We start from the raw sequence: 19947 nt of genomic DNA on the forward strand, positions 1-19947 counted from the left end.
TTGCTTATTTTGCAACACAGTCTCCCACATATTTTAAGTGGAACATTGTGTTTCCATGACCCACAAAAGTTGAGTTCAAATCCAAGGAGATGAAGTGTTCAGAGGCAGACAGGGCTGGCCTAGGGTGTAGACCAGGCGTGGGCAACGTGGAAGATCTGGGCCTTGCACCTAGTAGGAGCTCAACAGGAATATCTAAAGAAGGGGGGAAGGGAGGAAAGAAGGTGGGGGGCGGAGAGGAGGGGGGAAGGAAAGTTGGAGAAAGGAAGTGGGGAGGAAGAAAAGGATCTTGTGAGGAATGAACCACAACTAACACTGATGAGTGCCAAAGGATGGCCAGAAGGTTCCCTGGGAGAGGGCCCTTCATAGAGCCCTCCATCTTGGATGTCTCTTGGCTGTTTGGGGGCTGGGCGCCGGGCTGCTACTCTATTCCGGGAGTTGCCTGCAGCGGAGCTAATTGTTCAGAACCTTCTTGGGATCAGGGTCGGGCAGATCGACTTCTTTTCCTAGCAAGCATGAAGCCACAGCCTCTCCTGCCAACCAGAAAGACCAAACATCAGTGCTTCTGAGGGTTCGTTATGAGAAAAGGGAAGGGCCACGCGCCTGGTGCCAGGGGAGAGAAGGGAACCTTGCAAGGGCTTAGGCTTTCTCATAAGGGAGGCCAGCGCCCAGTTTGTGCACCCCTGGGGAAAATAGGAGTCATCAGACTGGATTTGCTTGATCTATCCTTACGGCTGGCCGCCCTCCACCCAGCCCTCTGATCAGCCTCTTAACAGTGGAGAATTCCTTTAAGCAGATGGAAGGCCCGTCTTCTTCGTGGACCCCAGCTGTCATTTCCTCTGGGCTAGGCAGGCTTCTCTCATCAGCAATCCCTCCCTACTGATTATCCCGCCACATGCTGTCATCTCTCAAATGAAAAAAAGAGAAAGGAATCTTCTCTTGTCCCTAACTGTCCCTCCCGTTCCACTCCACTTCTGTTCCCCTTTACAGTGAAACATCTCAAAACAATTGTCTATACTATGCTGTCTCTACTTCAACTCCAATTTCCTCTCCGAACCTGTTCCATCAAATCCTTCCACTTCCCTACACAGGCACCACCCTAATCGAAACCACCATCCGCTTTGATAGGGACTATTGGGAAAGCATCTTAACTAGTTTTCCTGTTTCGATCCTCAGTCTCCTCTGAATCTTTCTCCACATGGTAGTCAAGGTAGTCTTTTAAACACATGAAAGGATGCTCAACATCACTGATCATTAGAAAAATGCAAATCAAAACTACAATGTGATATCATCTCACACCAGTCAGAATGGCCATCATCAAAAAATCTAGAAGCAATAAATGCTGGAGAGGGTGTGGGGAAAAGAAAACCCTCTTGCACTGTTGGTGGGAATGTGAATTGGCACAGCCACTATGGAGAACAGTATGGAGGTTCCTTAAAAAACTACAAATAGAACTACCATATGACCCAGCAATCCCACTACTGGGCATATACCCTGAGAAAACCATAATTCAAAAAGAGTCATGTACCACAATGTTCATTGCAGCTCTATTTACAATAGCCAGGACTTGGAAGGAACCTAAGTGTCCATCGACAGATGAATGGATAAAGAAGATGTGGCACATATATACAATGGAATATTACTCAGCCATAAAAAGAAACGAAATTGAGTTATGTGTAGTGAGGTGGATGGACCTAGAGTCTGTCATACAGAGTGGAGTAAGTCAGAAAGAGAAAAACAAATACCGTATGCTAACACATATATGTGGAATGTAAAAAAAAAAAAGGTCATGAAGAACCTAGGGGCAAGATGGGAATAAAGACGCAGACCTACTAGAGAATGGACTTGAGGATATGGGGAGGGGGAAGGGTAAGCTGTGACAAAGTGAGAGAGTGGCATGGACATATATACACTACCAAATGTAAAATATATAGCTAGTGGGAAGCAGTCGCATAGCACAGGGAGATCAGCTCGGTGCTTTGTGACCAGCTAGAAGGATGGGATAGGGAGTGTGGGAGGGAGGGAGATGCAAGAGGGAAGAGATATTGGGGATATATGTATATGTATAACTGATTCACCTTGTTATAAAGCAGAAACTAACACACCATTGTAAAGCAATTATACTCCAATCAAAATGTTAAAAATAAATAAATAAAAATACAAATAGGACCTAGAATACCACTTGACAATGAAAGAGAGCAAACTATGGATACAACTTGGATGACTCTCAAGGGAATTAAGCTGAGTGAAAAAACCAATCCCCAAAGGTTACAAACTGTATGGCTCATTTACATAACATTCTTGACAGGACAACATTGTAGAAATGGAGGACAGATGAATGATTGCCAATGGCAGGAGACTGGGGGGACTGGGGAGGGGGTTGAGGCTAAAGGAGCAACAGGATGGATTCTTGTAATGATGGAACTATTTTGTATCCTGACTGTGGTGGTGGATATATGAGTCTACACGTGATAAAGTTGGATAGAATTAAATACACACACGAGCACAAGTAAAACCAGGGAAATAATAAGATTTGTAGATTGTACTAATGTCAGTATTCTGGTTATGATCTTGTACTATAGTTTTGCATCGGGGGAAACTGGGTAAGGGGTACATAGGACTTCTCTGTATTATTTCTTACAAACGTATGTGAATCTACAATTATCCCAAAAGAAAAAATAAATAGGAAAGAAATATAAATCAGGTCATGTCGTGCCCCAGGGGTGAAGCCATTCATTCACTAGCTTCCCATTGCTTTTGGAATAAAACCCTCTGACTCTTGACTAGGATGCAGTCCATGATCTGGTCTGTGTCAGCCTGTCCAGGCTTATGCTACCCTCCCCAGCTCTCCTGGCGCCAATCACAACCACCACCTCTTAGTCCTAAAGCAGCAAGATTTGCCCCCTCCTGGCTTTCATATGTCTGCTCCCTCTTTTTGCAAGGCTTTTCCCTGGCTCTTCCTATGGTTGCTTCTTTCATAACTTTCAGGGCTCAGCTTAAATGCCACCTCCTCCTTTCCTAACCACACGATTTGCACCCTCTCCTTTTGCTGCACAGGCCTAATCCCAAATTTGATTATTTTCTCACTTCTTAATCGTCTGTCTCCCCACTAGATTGCAAGCTCCCAGGGCAGGGTGGCGGGTGTTCTGCTTGACTCTGCCATGTATCCTCAGCGCCTGGCACTGTGCCTGGCACACGGTGAGGGCTCAGTAAACCGAAGGTTGAGTGAATGAATGAGTAGCCACGTGCCGCTTTGCCATCAGTGCTTTTTCGAATGATGCAAAGCCCTCTGTATGGTAGCTTTGGGCTCATGATGGGGCTCCTTTCGCTCCCCCCCGGCCGATTACTAAGGGAAAGGGTCGCCGGTGGGTCCTTCGGCGTCCCTCAGAACCACGGGGCTCCTGCAGTCTGGGCCGAATCCGGGTGCGCTCCGGACACGGGCCGCTTTGCAGGGGGTGTGCTGGCTAGCGTAGGCCACCGGTGAGGCCACCTTCGCTCGACTCTCTTTGTTGCTCCCACCTCCCCAGCGCCGGCCGCGGCTGCCTGCAGTGACTCGTGACTCCCCGCCGGCCTCGAGGGCTGCGGCGCGAGGGCGGGGGGACCCCGGGCGCCCCCAGCCCGTCCTCCCCTCGGCCTCCGGGGCGGGAGCCGGCCCTCCAGGAAAGCGCTCGCCCCTGTCTCCTCGCAGCCACCTTCCCCGCGCGGCCGCGCCTTGCAGTCAGCGGGCCGCCCCCCGAGACGGAGAAAACCTAGGGAAGCAGGAGGAAGGTTTTGTAACATGGGTTGAGCCTTAGAAGGTGGATTTTCAAAACTGCAGGGTGTGACCTTTCCGTCTCAAAAAGCGTGAAATCCCTACAAGGTGCCGTCTGTTCTAGGCTCTGGGAGAGAGGTTTCTGCTTTCGAAGTTTCTCTTTCTCTTCCATTCCTCGCGGCCTCTTCTCAGGCATCCAGGACTAGGTGGAGGTTTGGAAATCAGCAAGGAAAGATTGTGTGTGGTTCGTGTTCGGTGCTATATTATCTTCTGCGTTTGAGACTGTGCGGGATTCTCAGGTTTGTTTTGATTGCCCTTTACAATAAAAACCCTGTACCAGCGAGACCCCTTGGGAAAAGAAGAGAACAAGGTTTATTAAGGGGACTCCAGGTTTGGTTTTTTAATTTCCTGAAGTGCAAGAGATACGTCGCTGTAGCATTTTGCTTGGCTTTCAGAAGACATAGTAATAGAATAAACGTATGTCTTTGCTGGAAGTCCCCTATATTCATTTAAATTACTCCATCGGGATTATCTGAGGCCCCTTTGATTTGAATTTGGAATAGGTCCAGATTTCCTAATTGGAGCCATCATTTTGTAATTGCCTGTAATTCTTTCCTGGGTTATCAAATCTATGGCAAGCTTATAGAGCACCAGGAATAATTTTTTTTCGTTATCTTGATTAAGACAGTTTTAATGTAAATTTTATGTTGTTCTTTGGAAATGTGAACATTTGCAGAATAGCATACATTTAAATTATGAGCCCCTTGGAATTTTGCAAAGCCTTTCCCTCCCCAGCTCGTCTCCAGGAACAGAACCCTCCCCATTCTTTACACTGAGGAAGCAAGGGCTTCTGGGATGGTAGCTTTGCCTTTGGAAACTCATGCTCATATTTGCTTAGGAAGAATACATATTGAAAAGGTTTAGGCCTTTAATGTGGTGATGCTCTACGTGCTTTCCCACTTTGGTTACATAAGGTTCCAATCTAGTCTTTACCTTCAGTCTTTAAAAATGCGTATTTAACATTTTTCAGAGCAAATATAATCTTTATGCAACAGGAAATTGGTCAGATACGCCATGATTTGTGTGAACCACCTACCAATAAGTATATAGTCTAAGACTACCATATGGATTCTGTAACCATATATGGTTTTTGAAATTCTAGGCTGCCATTCCCATATTGAATTTTTGGAGGAGGAAAGCGCTCTTTTGTTTTTTGGGTTTTTGTAACCAAGTCTAGATTTTTGAGTGAAACTTTTAAAAAATGGTGTAAGATTTAAATTGGGAAAATTCCTCTTATATGATACCAGGAAATTGAAGCTAATTTAATATGGATCAAACTAATGGACCACTTAAACATGATAATTTACTTGTGTACTGGAAATGATAAACTGGAAATGTTTTAAGTGGAAATAGAGGTTTTGGTCTCAAAGGTGGACGAGAATGCATTTATTGTTTTTTATAAATTTATTTATTTTATTTATTTAGTTTTGGCTGTGTTGGGTCTTCGTTGCTGCACACGGGCTTTCTCTAGTTGCGGCGAGCGGGGGCTACTCTTCGTTGCTGTGCGCGGGCTTCTAATTCCGGTGGCTTCTCTTGTTGCGGAGCTCGGGCTCTAAGCGTGTGAGCTTCAGTAGTTGTGGCGCACGGGCTTAGTTGCTCCGCGGCATGTGGGATCTTCCCGGACCAGGGCTCGAACCTGTGTCCCCTGCATTGGCAGGCGGATTCTTAACCACTGCGCCACCAGGGAAGCCCCGAGAATGCATTTAAACACTATTATTTGCACCGTTTCTAATGTTAATGTGATACCCATTCTATATACTGGGCAATGATCTTAAAATAATACTTTAAGAATACAATTTAAATCTGACTGTTTTTTTCTCTTATGAATAGAATGCTGGGAGTGGTGAAATCTTTTGCAGAGAGAAGCATGTGATGGTGGTGGGCCTTAAGTTTCTCTAGACAAGAGGAGTAAATGGAGTGTCTTTTACGCAGCTTTTTAAGAACCTGTTGTTTGCCCTGCAGGACTGGAGGAAGGAAAAAAAAAGATAAGGAACCTTGAAAAATTAACAAAAATATGATCAGATATCTTTCTAAATATTCTTTAAATTTTTGCTCATATCCATTTGAAAAGTAATTTGTAAGTCAAGGCTTTGCGTAAGACATTGACTCTTACCTCTAAAGTTTTGACGTTAAAAAAAACCAAAAAACTGTTCACTGAAGGATGGCAGCTAACCTCCTGAGGCTGATCCATCCCTGTTTTCCTGCTTCCACCTCCCGGCTGCCTCCTTGCCCTCTTGTGCCAGCAACTTTGGCTTTTATAATCTTGTGGGAGTTGAACAAATGCTCATGCTTGCTTGAACTTTGGGCCTTATCTGTTTGGCTGCTTTCCCCAACTTTTGCCTACAAAATTTTTTTGGTTAATTGAATTTTCCAGTTGTTTGGGTTTGGAGTAAAAGGGAGCAGACTGTAATTATTTTCTCTTAAAAGATCTTTTCTTTCAGCTCCTGTTGAATGAGAGCAAAGAAAGTTTCTTTTTTTTTTTTTTGTCAACAGAGTACTTAATTAAGCAGACTATATGACCATTTATTTATTCAACCAACATTTACCGAGTTACCGCCTCTGTTGGAGGCTCTGTGCTAGGTGCTGGGATGCACAGTGGATAAGAAATGGCTCCTGCTTTCTGGTGCAGTTATTAAAATGAAAAATAGACAGTGAATTCGGTGTGAATAATCAAGAGTTGTCCAGAGTCTTTTGGACTTTAACATAGCACTTTATGTACAGTAAACATGCTTCAGCCATGCAAACAGGGGAGCCGTTTCTTTCCAGGGTATTAGTCACTGCATAAATTCCATCTCACCTTCCCAATGAAGACATACTTAGTCAGTTTGGGTAATAACATGGTTTATAAGTCATCTTAAGGTTAATGACCTTTTAACATTTTATGTAAAGTAATTAGGACATAGCAGATTCCTTGATATTAAAAGTTCAGCATTTTGTATGACTGTATAGAGTAGTGAAAAGACAACCAGGCCAGCATCCCTTCCTGTGACTTAAAGCAGCTTCTGACAGCAAATTGGGCCAAAGAATTTATTTTTCTATGGTCACCTTTGAATTACAGGTACTAATGGATGATGGAGCCCAGAGGAGTAGATAAGACTAAATGGGAGGGCGAGTAAACCTTTGTCCTCCTGCAGGGCTGCCTACCGAGGTGGCTGAGAATTCCCATCTGCAGAAAGTGCTAGACGAGTGGTTTTTAACTGGGGCAGTTTTGTCCCCTAGGAGACATTGAACAATGTCTGGAGACAGTTTTGGCAGTCACAGCTTGGGGTGTGTCTAGTGGGTAGAGGTCAGGCAAGGGGCTTAAACATTCTAGGATGCAAGGGGCAGTCCCCCGCAATGGAGAATCATCTGACCCAAATTGTCAATAGTGCTAAGGTTGATGTAATTTCCTCCATGAAATGCAGTGGAACTTAACTTGAGGAGAGTAGAGAACACTAACAGTGTCTTGATGTGACTGAGTTGTTGGCCAAGCTCACTTTACTAGTCTTTAAAGTGACTAGTACCTGAACATCGGCCCAAATCATGAAGACCAATAGAAGCTACCATTTATGGTACTTAGCTCTGTGCCAGGCACTTGTATACATTGTCTAGTCTCTTCATGTTTTAAATTAAGAACCAGGCTCAGAGAGGTAAAGTAATTTGCCCTCGGTTGCACAGCTGGGCGTGGTTAGAAGACATCAGAATTAAGATTGTCTTACCCCTCAGAAGTTCATGGTTTTGAGCACAACGTCGTACTGTCTCCCTTGTGGTGTGCTCTATTCAAAGTCTTAACAAAATTAAAATTACTACATGTGCTATATACCATTGAGTTTGCTGGAGAGTAATTAAAACCATGAACGTTAAACTTGATCATACTTGGAGTAAGTGGCCAGGAGTAGGGGGCGAAAGGGAACAGGTTACTCGAAGGCCTACTCTAGTTCTAGAAAATACGTGGGTTGAATTTACACCCATTTTGTAGTTTGATCCTCAGAGGAACTCCAGAGTGGCTGTGATGCACATTTCATGGGTGAGGTTAGTTAAGTAACTTGCCTAAGATTGCACAACTAATAAGCGGCAGAGTTGGGATTTGAACTTCAGTCCTGTGACTAAGCCACTGTCCCTTGCTGCTTGGTCTGGAGCTTGGTGTTGCTGAAGGGGAGTGAGGCGAGGACCCTGCTGCAGAGAGGTGAGTGACTGGTCCTGGGTAAAAAGTCGTTTTGGAGGTAATGTGTTGTAGACACAGATCACATCCAGGTGGAGAATGGAGAGGTGAACTATTGATGCTATACCTTCCTCAACTGAGGAGAATTTAGCTGAACATGAAGTTTGTTCTAGAGATCTACCCTCACTGAGCCTGCAGTTGTCATTTTGGGGAACTTTATTGTCTATCTTCCTTGAAAATTGTACTTTTTATGGTGGTGAAGCTGGAAATTACCTAATTGTGTTTATATCTTTTCCGCAGCTTACTTTCAACCTTTTTTGGACTGTCGTATAGAACTTAACAATGATAGCATTTAGTTTTGTAGTCTTTGTACACAATTTAAACATTTATTTTTGCTGTGGACGTTGTTTTTATAACAAGCGTCATCAAATTCAATATTTGTGTTTTCCATATGGGGGGTGTGTTTTGTTTTGACAGCTAAATATTTATTTTAACTTTTGATGTGTTGTGTTTTAGAGCATAGCAAGAGGAAAAAAAAAACAAAACCCAGCCCAATAGCAACCATATTTTGTCTGGAAAGCTTTTTTTTTTTTTTTTGTGGGTAGAAGAAGTACCTCATGTTTCATTTCATTTACTTTAAACTGGAAAGGAATTTTAACCATGCTTCTCAAGGGCCAGGATGCTGGGGAAAAAAAGTTATTTAGATAAAACGTATGTTTTGATTTCCACGTACGACTGTGAGCCATAGATTCTGATTATAATAATAATGTCCTGATTCTGACTACAGCAGCCAGCCACTTGGGTAATCAACCACTGTGTGCAGACACGCATTGTGATACTGTCTGACTTCATATCACCGCCCCCCCGTGATTTTAGAGTAGACTTGAGAGATCTGGTAAAACTTGCAAGAATGCACTAATCCTTTTGAAAATCTATTTTTTAAATATAATCCACCACCCAGAAGTTAGTGACAATGTTTTGTATTTCTTTGTTAAATGCAGTGATTTTTTTTCATGGTGGACTCAAGTCCATTGCAGAATCTCCAACTTATAAGTGTAGTCTAAGGTTTTTTAAAAATTTTACCAAAAGATCCTCTGAATTACTGTTGCATCTCTAGACAGAAGTCATGGTCATGAAGAGTGAAATGGGAACGCCACCCGAGAGTTAGAGAATGATCATTGGCCTCCTCATGTAAGCTCCTAAAAAAATGTCAGAGTTCCAATTTGAAGTTTTAGGTCCTCCATACGTAGGTAAGTTTTATTTTCCTAATTAAAAACTCTTCACAGCCAGAACTTTTTGTTGGCTTGTCCCTCAAAAGAACAAGGTATTATGGTGAAAGTATATTAACTGTATACTGAAGGATACCAAAAAGGCCAATTTTTTCCTAATTTCAGAAAAGGATCAAAACAGTTGTTTGCAGAAATTTATCATATTATTTGCTTTGCTGAAATTGATTATTAGCGGTGGGGAGCCTCTTTTGTGCATCTAGCCATTAATTTCCTCTGGCCTAGGGAGCAAGTACAAGTACCAAGGCCTATGGAACATGCATAGAGTCACAGAAATGCAGCAACGACTTCGTAAGAGTCTTCACACGTACTAGCCTGAAAGACCCCAATTGGAGCCATCGCTACATGAAAGTTTTCTTTTCCTTTATAAAACGAAGTGTCTGTTAAAATTGTGGTAAAGTTCAAATTGTGGGAAAGAAATTGTAAAGAGTGCATTCGCTTCCAAACTCAGGTAGGAAGTTAAGTTGTGGCAAATGCTGGCACAAGCGCATGCGTGCGCACCCTCACATGCGGTCGTTGTTTTAAATCTGGCGCTATTAAAAAAAAAAATAAGTTCTTCAGCTTCCCGCCCTTTCTTTCTTCGCCCTCTTTGTGCTTTCTGTAGCTGTGTGGGCCCCTCTCTCTTCGTGTCTCCTTTGCCTGGGTGTCTATTTTACTCTCAGGGTGACCTTTTTTCGGTCCGATGGACTCTGCCCACTTTAATTTTTCTGGGCTCCAGAGTCGTCATCAAGTTTACCTGCCGCTGCGTCTTCCCCTTCCCGCATTTGCCAGTATTACAGTTACCCCCAACCTGGGCCAGGTCCGTTTTCCAGCCTAGGATGGTCAGGGAAGCTGCTCTCCAGAACAGGTGTCGGGTGAGATCTGGTGTCCCTTGATACAGAAATGTCACTGTTAGAATAGAATTAAACAAAATACATCTGGAGATTACATAGGCTGTGTACACTTGTAAACCTGTGAACACAAAATCATCCCTTTTCTGTGGCCAGGGCCCCAGCAAACGCTAAAGCTACGTGAAATAATGAATGTGGATACTCACTGCCAAGGGCTTACTATTGGAACAAGTGAGAAAATTGTACCCTTGCCTATAGGGCTGTGCTGTGAAGCAGTTTCCCCTCCTGTTCCTCATTATTGCCTGCTAATGAATATGTGCATTGTCAGCGAGCCGCCAGCTCTTCCCAGCTTCCTGCGGCACACTGCACTGCTCTTCTGAAAATGGGTTTTGCTCTGTATTTAAACCAATGAGATTTGCTTGAGCTTCAGTTTGGAGCTACTATGGGTGTAAAATACACAGATAGAAGATACACGTGTACCGGCTTTGTAAGTGCAGTGAAACCTAGGAAAAGAAAAGAGCAGTCAAAGTAAGTCTTGGTTGCCAGCACTCTACATTTTGTGGGATTTATATTTTATTCACGCACCTAAAAACTCTGGTTCTAGGGGCAGGACAGGAAGAAAGATGCAGCCGTAGAGAATGGACTTGAGGATACGGGGAGGGGGAAGGGTAAGCTGGGACGAAGTGAGAGAGTGGCATGGACATATATACACTACCAAATGTAAAATAGATAGCTAGTGGGAAGCAGCCTCATAGCACAGGGAGATCAGCTCGGTGCTTTGTGACCACCTAGAGGGGTGGGATAGGGAGGGTGGGAGGGAGGGAGACGCAAGAGGGATGGGATATGGGGATGTATGTATGCATATAGGTGATTCACTTTGTTATACAGCAGAAACTAACACAACATTATAAAGCAATTATGCTCCAATAAAGATGTTAAAAAAATTAAATTAACAAACAAACCAAAAATAAAACAAACCAAAAAAACTCTGGTTCTTACATATATTCAAAGCATAAAATGTTCCGTAGACCTTCTAATCACAAGAATTTGCAGTATCCACCGAGTTCTAAACGTGCTTTTCAGTACTAAGGACATGATAGGTGGGAGTGTAGAGATGTTACCGTCAAGGTTGTTTTGACGAGGATGGTACAAAAGTAAATTTCTCTACTCGATTAGCAAGTTTTGTTATTCACTTTCACTTTTAGAGTGCGGATAAGGCTGCTTGGCTCCTGTCAGATTAAAAATGTGTGATTTATTAGGAAGAGGTTAAGGGCTGGTTTTTCAGTGAATCTCTGCCGGGTCTAGTATTAGACTTTATTCTTGTTTGGGAAGCTGATGGCCAGCGTCTGTCTATAGACATAATCAATCATCTGTGCTTTCGTGTGACCAGTTGAACTGAAGTAACAGGTGCCCCCCCAGGTTTCTTAGAGACTAAAGCGTACACACACACACACACACACACACACATAAATTCCAAAAATTTTTGTATCACTGAGCCATAGTAGTGGATTTAGACATTTGAATTAACAAAAATTAATGTTTTTCAATAGTTTGTAAGAAACACCCTGTAAATAATGGTAGTTTCACATACTTAAAGCGATTTTTATAAAAAGTCCTCAGGCAGATGGCTTCTAGAAGCTAAGGAGACACTTTAAGTTCCTTGTCAAAGGTTCTGTGTCTCCAGATGCCAGGGTCAGTTCAAATTTTCAAATTCTAGGCCCTTCCCTTCTAGGCCATAAGATGCAGAATTTTCCAGTGTAGTAAGCACACCTAACCACACTAAGGAAAGAAACCCAAGCAGCCCAGCTAATAGGAGGTGAAAAGGTATACTCGCATCTGCAGATAAAGCAGTCGGCCTTTGTTAGAGACACTTTTAAAATATCAAACCCCCCCCAATTTATTAAAGAATAACTAACAGATATAATTGTATATAGTTAAAGTGTACCACATGGTACAATAAATAAATCTACTTTAAATAAGTTACAATAGATAGATGAGTTTGGGATGAACAGATACACACTACCGTATACAAAACAGAGGTTTGGCTGAGGGGAGGGATGCTTCAGGGAGAGGCTCAGCCACGGTCAGCAGGCTTGTTGCTTTTCTGGTCGCCACTCCCCCGGCCAGCCCAACAAGATGCGCCAGTAGCCCAGTAGCGTGGCACCGATTCCTCTCGCTCTGAGCAGCCTCACCCTTTATACCGGAAAGCTGGAGGGCACTATGGGGAAAACAAAACAAGAAGAAAGTGGAGGAGGTGCTAGAAGAAGAGGAAGAAGAACAAGTGGTGGAAGAAGTTCTCGACCGTCAAGTGGTAAAGGGCCAAGTGGAGCACCTCCTAAAGTGGAAGGGGTCCTCAGATGAGGACAGCACATGGGAACCAGTAGAAAACCTGGATCGCCCCGGCCTCATTGCTGAGTTCCTGCAGTCACAGAAAACAGCACACAAGACGGATGAATCAGAGGGAGGCAAGTGCAAAGCTGATTCTGATGTGCAAGATAAGGGGGAGGAGAGCAAACCAAAGAAGAAAGAAGAGTCAGAAAAGCCACAAGGCTTTGCCCGGGATTTGGAACCGGAGCAGATTATTGGAACTACAGACTCCAGTGGAGAACTCATGTTCCTGATGAAGTGGGAGAACTCTGATGAGGCTGACCTGGTTCCTGCCAAGGAAGCCAATGTCAAGTGCCCACAGGTTGTCATATCCTTCTACGAGGAAAGGCTGACGTGGCATTCCTACCCCTCGGAGGAGGATGACAAAAAAGATGACAAGAATTAACTCTCCTGAGTACCAGCCCGTCACATCTGACTGTGGGTTTCAGGTGGGGAAAGAAGGAGTTCTACTTGTCTTGACACCGTAGAGGTGGCTTGAGAAGATGTCCTTTGAAGAGCCAGTATAGTTTCTGTGCCCTACAGCAGCCCAAGCGCTTTAAAGCCGCTCCATGCTCTATAGTTTGCACACCCATCCCAGTGGAGAGGAAGGTGGGTCAGTGTTTCAAGGCAACCCATTCTGAACTTTGCTGAGAAAAGCAAAGGGCCTTCTATGAAGGACAAAACTTGCAGAATGCGATGTGGGAGAGCTATAAAGATGCTGTGGATCTTCAAAGAGCATCTCCACAACCCACAGCCTTCTTCCCAATAGTGTTAACTCTGCACTTTTACAGCATAGCATGTATGTAGTTTTTGAGTATTACTGGTGTATTATTTGGGGTGGGAGGGATGAGGTGGGAAAGAAGGGAGATGGGTTAGGGTCATTTTTGTTCAAATTTGGGGCCTGATGGCGGAAGTGGTGAAACAAAGGAAAGAACAACTAATGATGATTTGGTTCTGTGTCCAGAATATTTCATCCTTTCAAAAAATGTCATTGGCAACCTAAATGAGGACTGAGACACTGTTTAAAAGCTGTGAATGCCTGAAACTTAGAAGCCAAGGTGTTCCCTGCCTGAGCTTAATGCTGTTCCCAACAAAGGACTAAGCCAGTTAAGACGTTACCAAAGCTGTGGTCCGTGGGATGGAAACTGGTTGAGGAGGAAAAGTCTTATTGGAGTGTATACACAGGGAGATCATTCTGTCTTAGAGGTGCTAATTCTTGAAATTGACAAGAAGACCCTTTCTTTTCCGGTTATGAAGTTATAAATGTCAGCTTCTCCACCCAAGCCACTGGCTGAAGTATTTGGGGAAGGGCAGAGGGTGGTACAGGAGGTGGGGGAGTAGGGAAAGGCAGGGGCATTTCTTTTCCAATTTTGAAGTTATAAATATCAGCTTCTCTCTCCAAGCCACTGGCTGAAGTATTTGGGGAAGGGCAGAGGGTGGTATAGGAGATGGGAGAGTAGGCAAAGACAAGGGCTGGTGCTCTTAGGGTGGAAAACTCTTGGAGCCTCTGTTTTTTGAACTTTGAAACCATTGGTGGCAGGGTTCAGTCACTGACAGCACAAGTTCACTGAATCACTTCAGGAGTTGAATGATTTCTGAAGCCCTGGTCTCAGGAGAAGATTAAAATTTCATACTGGGGCAGTGGTTCACTTTAAAACAAAACAATTTTTTTTAATCCTAAGAATTAACTAAAACCCAAAATGCCGTCTTGAATCATGAGATCCATCAGTTCTTGACATCGTCTAGACCTGCATCTAGAACTCCATTGTAAAATCATTTTAGGCATGTGTTAGGTTTCTGTGAAAACTTTTGTTTAACTGTTAAACCTCATACCAACACTGTCAGTTTTTGTCTTAATGAAAGTATAGATTTATAAAAAAAAAACACTAAAAACAAAATAGATAACAAGGACCTACGGTATAGCACAGGGAACTATATTCCATATCTTGTAATGGAAAGGCATCTGAAAAAGAATAGCTACATTCATATATGGATAAGTGAATCACTTTGCTGTGCACCTGAAACTAGCACAACATTGTAAGTTAACTATACTTCAATTTAAAAAATGGTTTAAAAAATAAGAAAATAGAAAAAAAATGAAGTGTACAATGTGATGATTTGATATACATGTACATTGTGGAATGATTATCAAGATAACTTAATACCCACTGTATGGAGTATCACTTATGTACAATAAACTGCATCCAGTTAAGGCATACAACTTGACGAGTTGCGGCAGAGGCATAGAGCCTTTTGCAGCGCATCCTTCCCCAGGCAACCACTGATCTGCTTTTGTGTGAGAGCTGCTTTCTAAACTTAGATTTGAAAGTTTGTGGATCTTTCTCAATCCAAAGACCAGCTCTAAATCCAGAACGCTGTTTTCTTCTCTATATTTAAGATCAAATAATATGACAAGGAGATTCCAGGTTTGACTTCTTAGAACCTTTCCCTGATGGCCTAAAGGCGAGTACTTAAGATTTTGCCTGCAAGTAAACCACAGTCTCTTTATTGAATAGCCTCATTGCATACTTGGATTGAAGGGAAATCAGAGCCAAGAGAGAAACAATCCTGATAAAACAGAGAAGCAGTATATATATGTTCTTCTGAAGTAGGTAGGGTGAGATGTCAGATCCCCCAAGGACAGGACAAATAAACTAATTTGAATTTTGCTTCACACTTATTCATAAATTAAAAATGAAAGCATCAGAATAAATGTTTTACACCTGTAGGTCTATACCTCCAGCTAGTGTGTGTATGTCATCATTATTCAGGAATAACCCTATCCCTAGAGCCTTCCAAAAGATTTGAAATGGGTTTCAGAGGGAATTTTCAGTGGATGGAAGGTGTACCATCTTTACACACTTATGTGCAAAGCCGGCTCTTAACATGCTGAACGTTGCTTTCCCATTGATATATTCAGTTGAATGAATGATTAGGCAATTTAAGGGCTAGAATGTTGAGACGCACTTTGTCCCTTCCTCACTCACCCCCTCAAAATAATTCCTGTCACCGTCCTTTTATGTCTAGCTGGCTCTCCTATCCATTGCTGCCGCTCTGTCCTGCATCTCGTGTCCATCTGCCACTCCCAATTTCGATTGTTTCTGCCCGTCCCTGCTTTCCTTTCCCAGTTTTCTTCCTCCTCTTTTCTGTCTCCCGATGCTACTTCTCTTACGCTGCTCTGCTTTCTCATGACAAAGCTGTTTTTATAAACATCTCCAGACCAAGTCATCAGCAGACTAATTCCAACATGTCAGATGTCATCTTGGAGACTGTTTTTCTTACTTTTTGTTTTGTGGTCCAAGAATTTCTTCAGACTCGTTTTTTTGGGGCCATACTGGAGGTCTGAGAGTTGTGAATGGTTGGTTTTCACATAATCAGAGTTGAATATGTTTGCAGGGCTATGTTATAGTCAGTCTTTGAAACCATGAATCATTGAAAAGAAATGAATGATGTACATTACAGCGTTCCTGTGAAACTTGCCTTTACAAAGCTACAGCAATTAAAATGGTCTTGAAATAAGGAGATTTATTTTTCCTCAGAAGGTACTGGAAACGTTTTTTTTGGTTTGGTGTTTTTTTGTTTGTTTGTTTGTTTGTTTTTGGCCACACCACACGGCTTGTGGGATTTTAGTTCCCCTACCAGGGATCAAACCCAGGCACTGGGCAGTGGAAGTGTGGGAGTCTTAACCACTGGACCACCGGGGAATTCCCGGAAAGGGTTGGGTTTTTTTGTTTTGTTTCAAAAAACAAAAAACTTCAACATCTGTCAAAATCTATAGAATGCACAGCAGAAAGAATGAACCCTAATGTAGACTATTGACATTAGTTAATAATAATGTATCAGTGATGGCTCATCAACTGTAAAAAAAAATACAGTAATGCAGGATATTAAAGATAGAGGAAACTGGGAAGGAGGTATTGTGGAGGTATGTGGAAACTACTTTCTGCTCAGTTGTTCTGTAAATCTAAAACTGCTTTTAAAAAATCTATTTTAAATCTATTATTTTTCACTTGGGATTCAGAAATACAATGAATATATCAGTCACTTTTTATTATTATTTTGTAGATAAAAGCGCAGTGTTTGCTTTTAAGTACTAGTAACGTAAGAGAAGTGCCTCTTCGTGAGTGCTGTAACTTGTACTATGGGTTCCCTGAACAGTGAAAATGTGAGTTCCCGGGAGAGCTGCCCGGCGCTGTTCACCACTGTCTGGTTGCACAAGAGTTACTGAGCAGGTTAGTGTGAGCACTGCGTCGGGACTTTGTCTGTCTGCCACCACTGGGGCATCGTGCCATCTTTGTGGTGGAGTGGAGCCCCGGGCTTGACAAATTCCGTGCCCTACAACCCAGTGAGCCCTTTTTTGACCCTTGCATTTGTGGTATCACTAGCAACAGTGACAATCGGTGAGCTCATGCCAACTCTTGCAGCCAATATCCAGGTCAGAGTTTGATTGCTTTCGGCCAAAGGCTGTTGCTTGGCTTGTAGTAGCATGGACCTGAGACCAGAACCTCTGGGCGATTACTCAGCATGGCCAGTGTGGCAGTAAAGCCATGTGAAAAGATGAGGTCTTTTAAGGTCGTATTGCCCATGGTTTCTGTATACTGGAACTGGGTGATTCTTTCTTTTTGACCTGGGTGACTTATGAGCAACTACAAGTACGTGTTGCTTCCTTGAGTTGGCTGTGTAAACAGAACGTTCTCTGTAGGCGTTAGTAGGTGGCGGGGGGGCGGTCAGGCCTGAGAAGGACATTGAGGCTGAGGGAGACAAGCAAACATTGGGATGGTGTTAAAGTCACTGGCAGAGGAAAAATTGAGAAAGCATCAAGAATTGGAATATAAATGACGGCAGTGAAGGAATCAAGGAATGGATGTCTTGGGGGTATGGTTGTTCATGGAATGTGTCCATCAGGTCTGTGATTAGACCAGGGTCAAAAACTTCATACAGTTAGCTGCAAAAATACTCATGAAGGGGGGAGTTGGTTATAGAGGTCACCTATTTAACTTATTAAATTTTATTGTATGTCGGAAGAAAACTTTTAATGTATGGATCTGTTACGTATGCTCATGGTTATACCTGTTATTAGAGAAGCTTTCACGTATTTTTTTTCTTGATTCACTGCTTGACCGGTCAACTGTACATGTGGTCCTACCTCTGTTGGAAGCAGCAGATTTTAGCGGGGGGAAGGGGAAAGAGGGGACAGAGAGAACCTCTCCCTTGAGCCACAGTCCATGACGGAGGCTGGGGATTCCAGTTTGGCTGCCAAGGTCACAGGTTACTCTGGGCTGGTGGTGAACCAAGTGGTGGCACAGCCGCTGCATTCCTTGTGCTCACGTTCACGACTGACACCAGGTTCTGTGAGCTGACATGATTGTACAGCACTTCCTGTCCATTGTAGAGGCGGCAGACGTCACCAGAGCATCCTGTGTTTGCCCCGCAGGTGTAGACAGGCCCGGTCAGTCAGGAGGCCGGGCCCAGTCATGCTCCTCTCAGCCAGGCTGCTGGAAATAGCTCGAAGGCCTGCGGAGGTGCAGTGGCGATGGCAGGCAGGGCGGGTGTGTCACACCGTCCTCTTGCCCCCCGTTGCTCACCCAGTCGCCGCTCGCTGCCCTTCGGCTGCTCTTCATCTCCCTTCCCCTCTATCTCCTGTTTACCCTTGATTCAGTTACTTGTGGATTTTCTGCGAAGGAACAAGGAAGCAGGACCTCAGCACCAAAAAGGCCTGGCCCCTTGGCTGAAGTAGTCCAGCCCAGACTTCCCCCACTGCCGGGCTGTTACAGCTGCGTGGGCCTGTTGGGTGTCAGATGGAACTTGGGGTACTTGTGAAAGTTTCTGACATATAACTTGAAAGTTGATTTGTGTCACCTTATAGACTTACCGCTCCTTCCACTTTTAAAACCCTATAATTTTCCTTTACGTGTGTGTGATTGTCCCTATAGCAGACACTGGCTGCGTGCATGCCGATGTGAAGGATTTGTTCTGCGGCTAATTGATTGGAGCAGGGCCGCCCAGTGGCCAGCACGTAAGGAAACAGTTCATAGGGTACCAAAGGCAGCTTCTAGAGTATGAGTCCGAACACTTCCTCAAATGAAATCAGCAAACGTCTACTGACTGCTTGGCTCTATGTGCTAGATGCTGTGGGGAACGTCAAAAGCAAAAAGGATCTCTTCAAGGAAGGAACATCCATTCTAATTGGAGAAGCTGTTAGGGACGCACTAAGGATGTGGTGGGAAGAGTACTGAGCTGAGAGGGAGGAGGAGGGAGTCGGGAGTGTTGAATCCTGGCCCAAGTTCTACCGATAACCATCTGATCCCCTGGGCAAAGTACTTCCCCTCAGTACTTACTTTATAAAAAGGGAATCGGACTGGATAATCCCTAAGACTTTCTATAGATTGGTTCACAAACAAATGGGTTCAAAAGGTAAACAACAGTACAAGGCAGCAATAGGATTCCAGAAGACGGTACCTTCTGTTTTGCCAGATGAAGTATGCATATAATAGTTACTATTATGTGTAAATGATACATATATTTATGCTGTATAACTGTACTAGTTATGACTATAGACCAGTATTTCTCAAAGTAGGGTCCTTGGACCAGCAGCATCAGCATTACCTGGGAGCTCGTTAGAAATGCAGATTCAGGGGCCCCACCCCAGACCTACTGAATCAGAAGCACTGGGAATGCAGCTCAACACTTTATGTTTTCATAATCCCCGCTCCCCCGGAGGTTGTCACGCCCACTAAACTTTGTGGGCTCTAGGAATTCGGGGCGGCGGTTCTCAAACTTGGCTGCACGTTAGATTCCTCTGGGGGAACACGGGGAGGCACCGAGACGTTACTAGTTGCTCTGGCTCCCCAGGTGCAGCCAATTTGAGAATCACCGGTGTAGGGACGGTGGCGTGCACCTGAGCGCCTGTTACTCAGTAGGGGTGACAGAGCTCAGAGGCACGGAGTCAGCCAGAACCAGAGCTGAGTGTGGGAGAAGGGGAAGAGTGGGTTCGAGTATGACTGGAAGGCCTTGAATTTCATGCTAGAAATTTGGCTTTTAGATTACAATGGAGGAAAGTTGGGGGGAAAGGGAATGAGCCGTTCAAGGTGGTACATTCGAAAGGTTATTCTGGCGGTTCTATGAAGACGGGAGTGCGTCCATAGTCAGGAAGTCTGGTGAAGTAGTCTAGGTGTGAAGTAATCCTGAACCAAATTACGAATGTAGAAATGTGATTAGAAGGAAGAAAAAGTAGGAAAGCTCTCTTGCAGGACAGATGGCTAGGATTTGGTGATAGCTGTGGGGTGAAGGCAGGGTTAGAATGAGGCTTTGGCTCAGGAGTTCCTCTCTTCTGGGACAGCCAGTGCTCTCCAGATGCAGCTATCAGAATGGTCACGTTTTATGCATCTGTACTTATCCTTTGTCCCTCATTGCTTTGATTTTGGAGTTCTAATTTGGGGGGTGTGTATTCCCCAGTGACTTATAGAAATACACAAATTGTAGTTGTCCACAAAGCTACCCATGGTCATCGGGGCG

At 43.8% G+C, this 19947-nt stretch overlaps 1 protein-coding gene and 1 pseudogene across 2 annotated transcripts in view; both read left to right on the forward strand.

Annotated features, from left to right (window-relative positions):
* Positions 1-4028: 4028 nt before the first annotated feature.
* The window catches only part of FHL1 (four and a half LIM domains 1), a 59091-nt gene continuing 43172 nt past the window's right edge, over positions 4029-19947 (forward strand). For both annotated transcript variants that reach the window (XM_024760099.1, XM_024760101.1), the window contains exon 1: positions 4029-4047. The gene's annotated coding sequence lies outside the window, so the exon portion shown is untranslated. The remainder of the gene's footprint in view (positions 4048-19947) is intronic.
* Positions 10508-12838, forward strand: LOC112409777 (chromobox protein homolog 1 pseudogene; annotated as a pseudogene).

This window comes from Neophocaena asiaeorientalis, unplaced genomic scaffold, assembly GCF_003031525.2.
Source record: "Neophocaena asiaeorientalis asiaeorientalis breed wild unplaced genomic scaffold, Neophocaena_asiaeorientalis_V1.1 scaffold927, whole genome shotgun sequence".
Taxonomy (NCBI): Eukaryota; Metazoa; Chordata; class Mammalia; order Artiodactyla; family Phocoenidae; genus Neophocaena; species Neophocaena asiaeorientalis.